We start from the raw sequence: 6,306 nt of genomic DNA, 5'->3' as shown, positions 1-6,306 counted from the left end.
TAAGGGAAGGGTTTTTAAAAACCCATGCTTGGGTAGGAGGTTTTAGAGGGAGGTAAGGGTTGAGGAGGGTTAATGGAGGTTTCAAAACCTCCACTTTTCTCTCATTTCTCAACCCTCCAAATTGGAGGGTTATGGAAGTTTTGAGTACCAATATTTTTTTATTGACCAAAATGCCCATACTCATTTACAAAAATTACAAGATATTTGATTAATTAATAATATAATACTATTAATTAATATTATTATATTATTCAATTATACATATTCATATTATTATATTAATTAATATCATTATTAATATTATTATATCAATTAATATTATTAATAATAATATTAATTATAATAACTATTATATTATTAATATTAGTTTATATTATTATATTATTTAATTATATTAATTAATAATAATATTAACTAATATAATTAATATAATAATTAATATTATTATATTAATTAATAATATTAATTAATATAGTAATAATTACCTGTGAGATTTACATAAATAATGAAGTGAATGATGTATAAGTTTCATGTAATTGTAAATAAAGTTACAATTTTTGTCTTTCATCCTAAGGGTAATTTAGTAATATTACTATATAATCTTACCTCCAATTACCTTCAAACCAAACACAACAAGATTTCAAAACCTTCATTTACCTTACCTTATCCCAAGCAATGAAAGGTTTTAAACTTCCTTTTATCTTCCATTACCTTACCTTACTTTACTTTATGAAACCTTTTTATACCTCCATCCAAGCAAGCCCTAGGGGAGGATAAGTGTTCAAATTTTTCCCTCGATAGTACTGTTCATGCAATGTAAGTGCCATTCATAAATTTGTGTTGATCCCCCGTGAGAAAAAAAGGTAATTTCACCTTTATATAGTTATGGAACAAGAGAATTTTTTTAGGAGGTTTGTTAGTCACCGTAATCAGTGCATCTCTGTATTTTGTCTGTTTTTTTAATAATCCTTTAAATGAGAGGTGGTGGGGAGAGGGGAGAGGAGAGAGGAGCAAGGAGGGAAGGTGCTTGTCGTCTATTAGAAAAAATATTGTTCAGTCTGTACATCATTTGTTCTCTTATAATACATGTACTCTAGAATGCATTTTTAACAGATGTCACATTCTCTTAAAATTTCATGCCTTCTATAAACCATGCAGCCTTTCTTCAATCTATAAATCATTTCATTATTATGATATATTGACATTAAATTGCATCTTTACATTGATGAGAATAATATGTACAGTGGAATTTAGGTATTTGGGAGTGGAGATTATGCTCGCTCTTTATACCATAATGACTTAGTATTAGTTAGGCAATCACATCTGAAATAAAGCATAAATTAGACAAACTAAAAATAATTCAATCGTTAATTAATTTTTTTAAGATAATTCATCTTTCTTTTTATAGAGATTTGGATATTTATTAAAGTTTAATGCACTTTATGTAGAACGAAAATTAAAATTATTGAACTACTTTTAATATCTAAGTATATGATCTTTATTTTAAAAATAATTTTTAAACTTAAATTATGTTAAATAATAATAATAGCCTATGTTACACATTATATGTGAAGAAGAATTTATTTGCATTATATCTACGAAAGAATTTATTTATCCATCATTTATTAATGATGATTAAAGATCATGATTGAAATTTGATTCGTGTACATGATAGAGATGATGTGGTGTTGTTTAGGTTGCTTGATAGAGACCATTCGAAATTCCAACTTCTGTATGTTATTTATTTAATCACCAAACCTATTAATTAATTCGGTTCCTTGGTGTGGTTATCATTCCCACTTTGTGTTGTTGGGAGTTACACTACTAGCATATATATTCTTATGCATTCCCTTTTTAGGGTTTATTTCTATCTTTAATTATGCATACTAGTTTATATTATATATTTCTAGACTATTGGTAATGACTAATGAGTAATTGCTAATGCACCCATTTAAAAACCATATTGATATTCCCTATAAATCATTATATATATAATCAAAATATTAAAATGATCTTTTTATTTTCATTTATTTCCTTGTTTTTAGTACTTCTAATATAAAATCTATTTTTTTCTGTAATTATATAATTTTTTTTTCTCTTTAAGTAATTTTTCTTACTATTGTATTTTCATATTTTTAATTTTTTTTAGCAATATCTTTTTTGTCCCTTTCGCTGATGGACGTTTATCACTTGAGAGATCAAAAAAAAAAATATAAAAAAATATGTAAATACAAAAATTAAAAAATATAAATTATATTGAAAAGATTAAAATTATAAAAAATACAAAATAAATGAACCATTTTAATATTTTCATCTTTTATATATATATATATATATATATATATATATAATAGCAACAGCAACGGTTTATTTTACCAAATTAGTCTAGAGTAAATATAGGATTTTAACCATATTGGGACGTACATGGAGATAAAAATATTTGATAGTGATGCATTGAGAACCATGGTTTTGAGGTTGTATCAGTAATTATTAACTCTTAGAGGGCCCACATCTATTTTCTTTAAGAAAATGATGATGTAACATAATTCATCTAATTTTTCATTTTCACGCCTGATTATTTTCTTTTCTTTTTAGTGAGTTCATTGAAAAGAAAATAAAATTAGAGAAGGAACTTAATTAGCCAACCTAGAGATCTATGCACTTAGAAGAGAGCATTGCACATGAAAGTGGATATAAAAATAATACCACCATAGCAAAAATACACCTCACTGTCCAAAAATATATATATATATATATTTTGATGAACTCTATTAATACAAAAATACTTTTCTCACAACTCAAATATATTAACCCTAACACAATAATTAAACAAAATATCAAAACAAAAGGACAAAGACACCTTTGATCTAGGAAGGGCAAGTAAGATAACAAGAGGTGTATTTTGCTCAAGAGAAGTGATCATTATACTAGTTACTAACTAGTAAACAAAACCACCAGGCCTGGCAGGCTTCTTGGCTCGCCGGCCGGAAGACGGCGCCGCCGCAAGGGAGCAACGGTCCTCCCGGAGAAGCATCTCTTCATCTATGTATATCTGTTTGCATCTGCAATCCTCGCTGCAAAAGGCTCTATCACCCCTTTATTTTTTTATTATTATTATTGTTTAGAAAGAAAAAAAAGTCTACTGTTAGATATTTGTTTATGATCAATAAGATAAACATGGATGAATGTTTTAGTCAGAGAGGAATAAAACTAGGCAAAATAAACATGATCATAGAGTGTGTGTGTGTGTGTGTAGAGAGAGCAAGAAGATATTAGAAAATATGTTGATGAGTGTTCTTAGTATATGTGTGTGTAGTTTCTTGTCTTTTAAAAAAAGGATAAAACTAATATATAGAACAAAACACTCACACAGTCACACACACTCATGTATATTAGAAAGAGAGAGTGAGAGAGAAGTAAACATGGTTATGAGTGTTGTTACTTGTTAGTGTGTTTGTGGACATAGAATGACAGAGAGAAACACTTGCAGATAGAAGTAAACATGGTGATGATTATTGTTAGTGTAAAGAGAGAAGGGCATAGAAAAAAACACACACACTTTGTAGATAGATAGATAGATAGATAGATAGATGGAGACAGAGAGAGAGATGAGTAAACATGGTGAAAGAACAAAGCATAAAAAGACACACACACACACAAAGAGAGAGAGGGATGTGTTACCTGTACATATAGATGTCTTTAGTATGAGAGAGAGGTTGATGGCAAAGGAAGCAGGCTTGAAGGAAAGGGGTTATGGTGGTGTTGGATGGTACTGAGAGAAGAGAAGAAGAAGAAGATGATGAAGATGAAGAAGGGTTTGCACTTACGGGTTCTAACTTTCACCTTGTTTAGCACTTGTGTGCCTTTCTTTCCCTCTAGTATTACCCCTAATCCTGCCATCTTTCTCCCTCTCTCTAGTTCTTGAGAGTTGAAGCTTACCTTGGTGTTTATCTTGGGGGTATTTTAAGGTTGAAGAAGAGTGTGTGTCTGTTGTCCCTCTCGATCATTTTTGTTGTTCTGACCTTTTAAGTGTTCTCTTGTTTGTTATTTACTGTGTAGATTTGCATTTGCCTCCCTACCATCTTTCTATAATTTATTCTTCTCTTTTTCTTTTTCTTTCTTTTTGTATTCATTGGGCACAGGGAGTTTCATGAAAAAAATATATATAAATATTTTTTAAATATGTTTGTACATGCATAAAAATTTAAATTCAAAATTATTTAATTAATTTCAAGCTTCAAACACTTGAATTGACATTGTTTGTAATTATTCTCAATCTTAGCAGTAATATTTGTTTTGTTGTCTTTATTTTTAAAATATTTTGATTGTCTACCATTACTTGTTTAAGTTAGTTTATTTCTTTCTCTATATATATATATATATTATTTAATATTTTATGTCATATTAACTGTTATATATGATTTTTTATTAATTTATAATTTATCAATTATAGAGTTTGTTTGATTCATGGATGAAAATGATATAAATACCATTGAGTTAAATACAAATACTGTACTATTTTCTAGTATAAATTTTTTGTTATGCTTTGTTGAGATCAAATTTGTTAAGAATAATTTAGTTATTTTTTATTTTACTAAAAATAATTTTTGCACCATGATTGTAGAATATAAAAAAATTATGAAGAAATGATGTATTTATTTTGTTGTGTTCTTATTCTATTTGTAAAATAAATGGATGACAAAAAAAAAGTTGTTATGCTGTGCTTTAAATTTTTCACATATCAAATGAATATTTAAAATCACAAAATAATAATTTATATATGGTTAAAATACCATTTCCTCATTAAAGTTTAGAAAAATTGATTCAGATTACGGAAATTAGATAACAGCACCTAGACTTTATTTTATACCTGTCACCCAATTTTTAATTCTTTATTTGTATGAGTCACAAGTACATACAAATGTATATATATATATATAATAAATAATAATTTTATTTATTTATTTATTTATTTATTATGGAGTGAAAAAAAAACTTTTAATAAAAAGACTTAGCTACAATTCGGATGACTATGAAGGGTATAAATGCACACAGGAAAAAAGAAACGGTAACCATACCAAGCAGGAGTCAGGATGAGAACAAAGCCTTATTTTGGACGGAAGCGTGGGAACAGGATAAGCGGTAAGTTGTTCTTGTGGGGGAGGGGAGTGGTGGGCCCGGGTAGGAAAGGGCAAAAGGGACAAGGACGCTGGGGCACTATAACTTATAGTGGTGCTTTGATGCCACGTGTCCATGCTTAGCTGTGTGGCCTTTTGTTTAGCTTGCTTTGCGTTGCGGCTTTCGATGTCTCCCTAACACACAGTGCTACGTGGCTCTCTCTTATGGCCCTGTACCCTGTTCACGCTGTCCTGGTACTTGTACGAGATTCCCCTGTTTTCCCACTCTTTCGTACTACAGCCCATTGGGCTATGCTTTCTTGGGCTTCAAGCCTAGTCTTGAAACTTGAATAGCTCTTTTCGTTTTGCTTGCTTTTGGGCCTCGGCTTTGTGAAAAATAAATAAATATATATATATTTATAACTTTTTAGAATTATTTTAATCAAATCTTTTAAATATATATATGTGTTTTTTTGGAGAATTGTGACTAACTAAACTAGGATTTGAACATCCGATCTATTGAATATTGATTATTTTATTACAGAGATAGTAAAAATAAATTAAAATTATTTTTATGAAGAATTATTTTAATCAAATCTTTTAAAATTTTAATTTTTAATTTTTTTTTTAGAATTGTGACAAACTAAAGTAGGATTTGAACATCTGGTCTATTAAATATTAATCATTAAAAATAAATTAAAATTATTTTTATGAAGAATTATTTTAATCAAATCTTTTAAAAATTTTATTTTATTTTTATTTTTTTGAGAATTGTGACAAAATAAAGTAGGATTTGAACGTCCGGTCTATAAAATATTAACATTTTATTGCAAAGGTAGTAAAAATAAATAAATTTTATTTCATCTGTTTATATTTTAATTTGGAAATATTCATTTTTAATATGGTTTTATTGTCTTTAAAAAAAAAATGGGCAAATGAGCATGAAAATGATTGAAAATAATGTTAGTGGACTTATGGATTTAAATAAATATTTTAGGAAATTTTAAGTTTTAAAATGATTTTCTTTTAAGCTTTTAAATTAATTTTTGCATGGGCTTAGGTTTAAACATGGCATATAATATAAATATTTAAATAATTTTTTATTATATAAATGAATATAAAACAAAGTTCACATTTAAAATTTTTATATAATATATTAAAAGAGTTCTATTCAAAATAGTTTATTTTA

This window comes from Dioscorea cayenensis, chromosome 12 (genome assembly GCF_009730915.1).
Source record: "Dioscorea cayenensis subsp. rotundata cultivar TDr96_F1 chromosome 12, TDr96_F1_v2_PseudoChromosome.rev07_lg8_w22 25.fasta, whole genome shotgun sequence".
NCBI classification, from domain to species: Eukaryota; Viridiplantae; Streptophyta; class Magnoliopsida; order Dioscoreales; family Dioscoreaceae; genus Dioscorea; species Dioscorea cayenensis.
Note: the sequence above shows the minus strand (reverse complement) of the source record.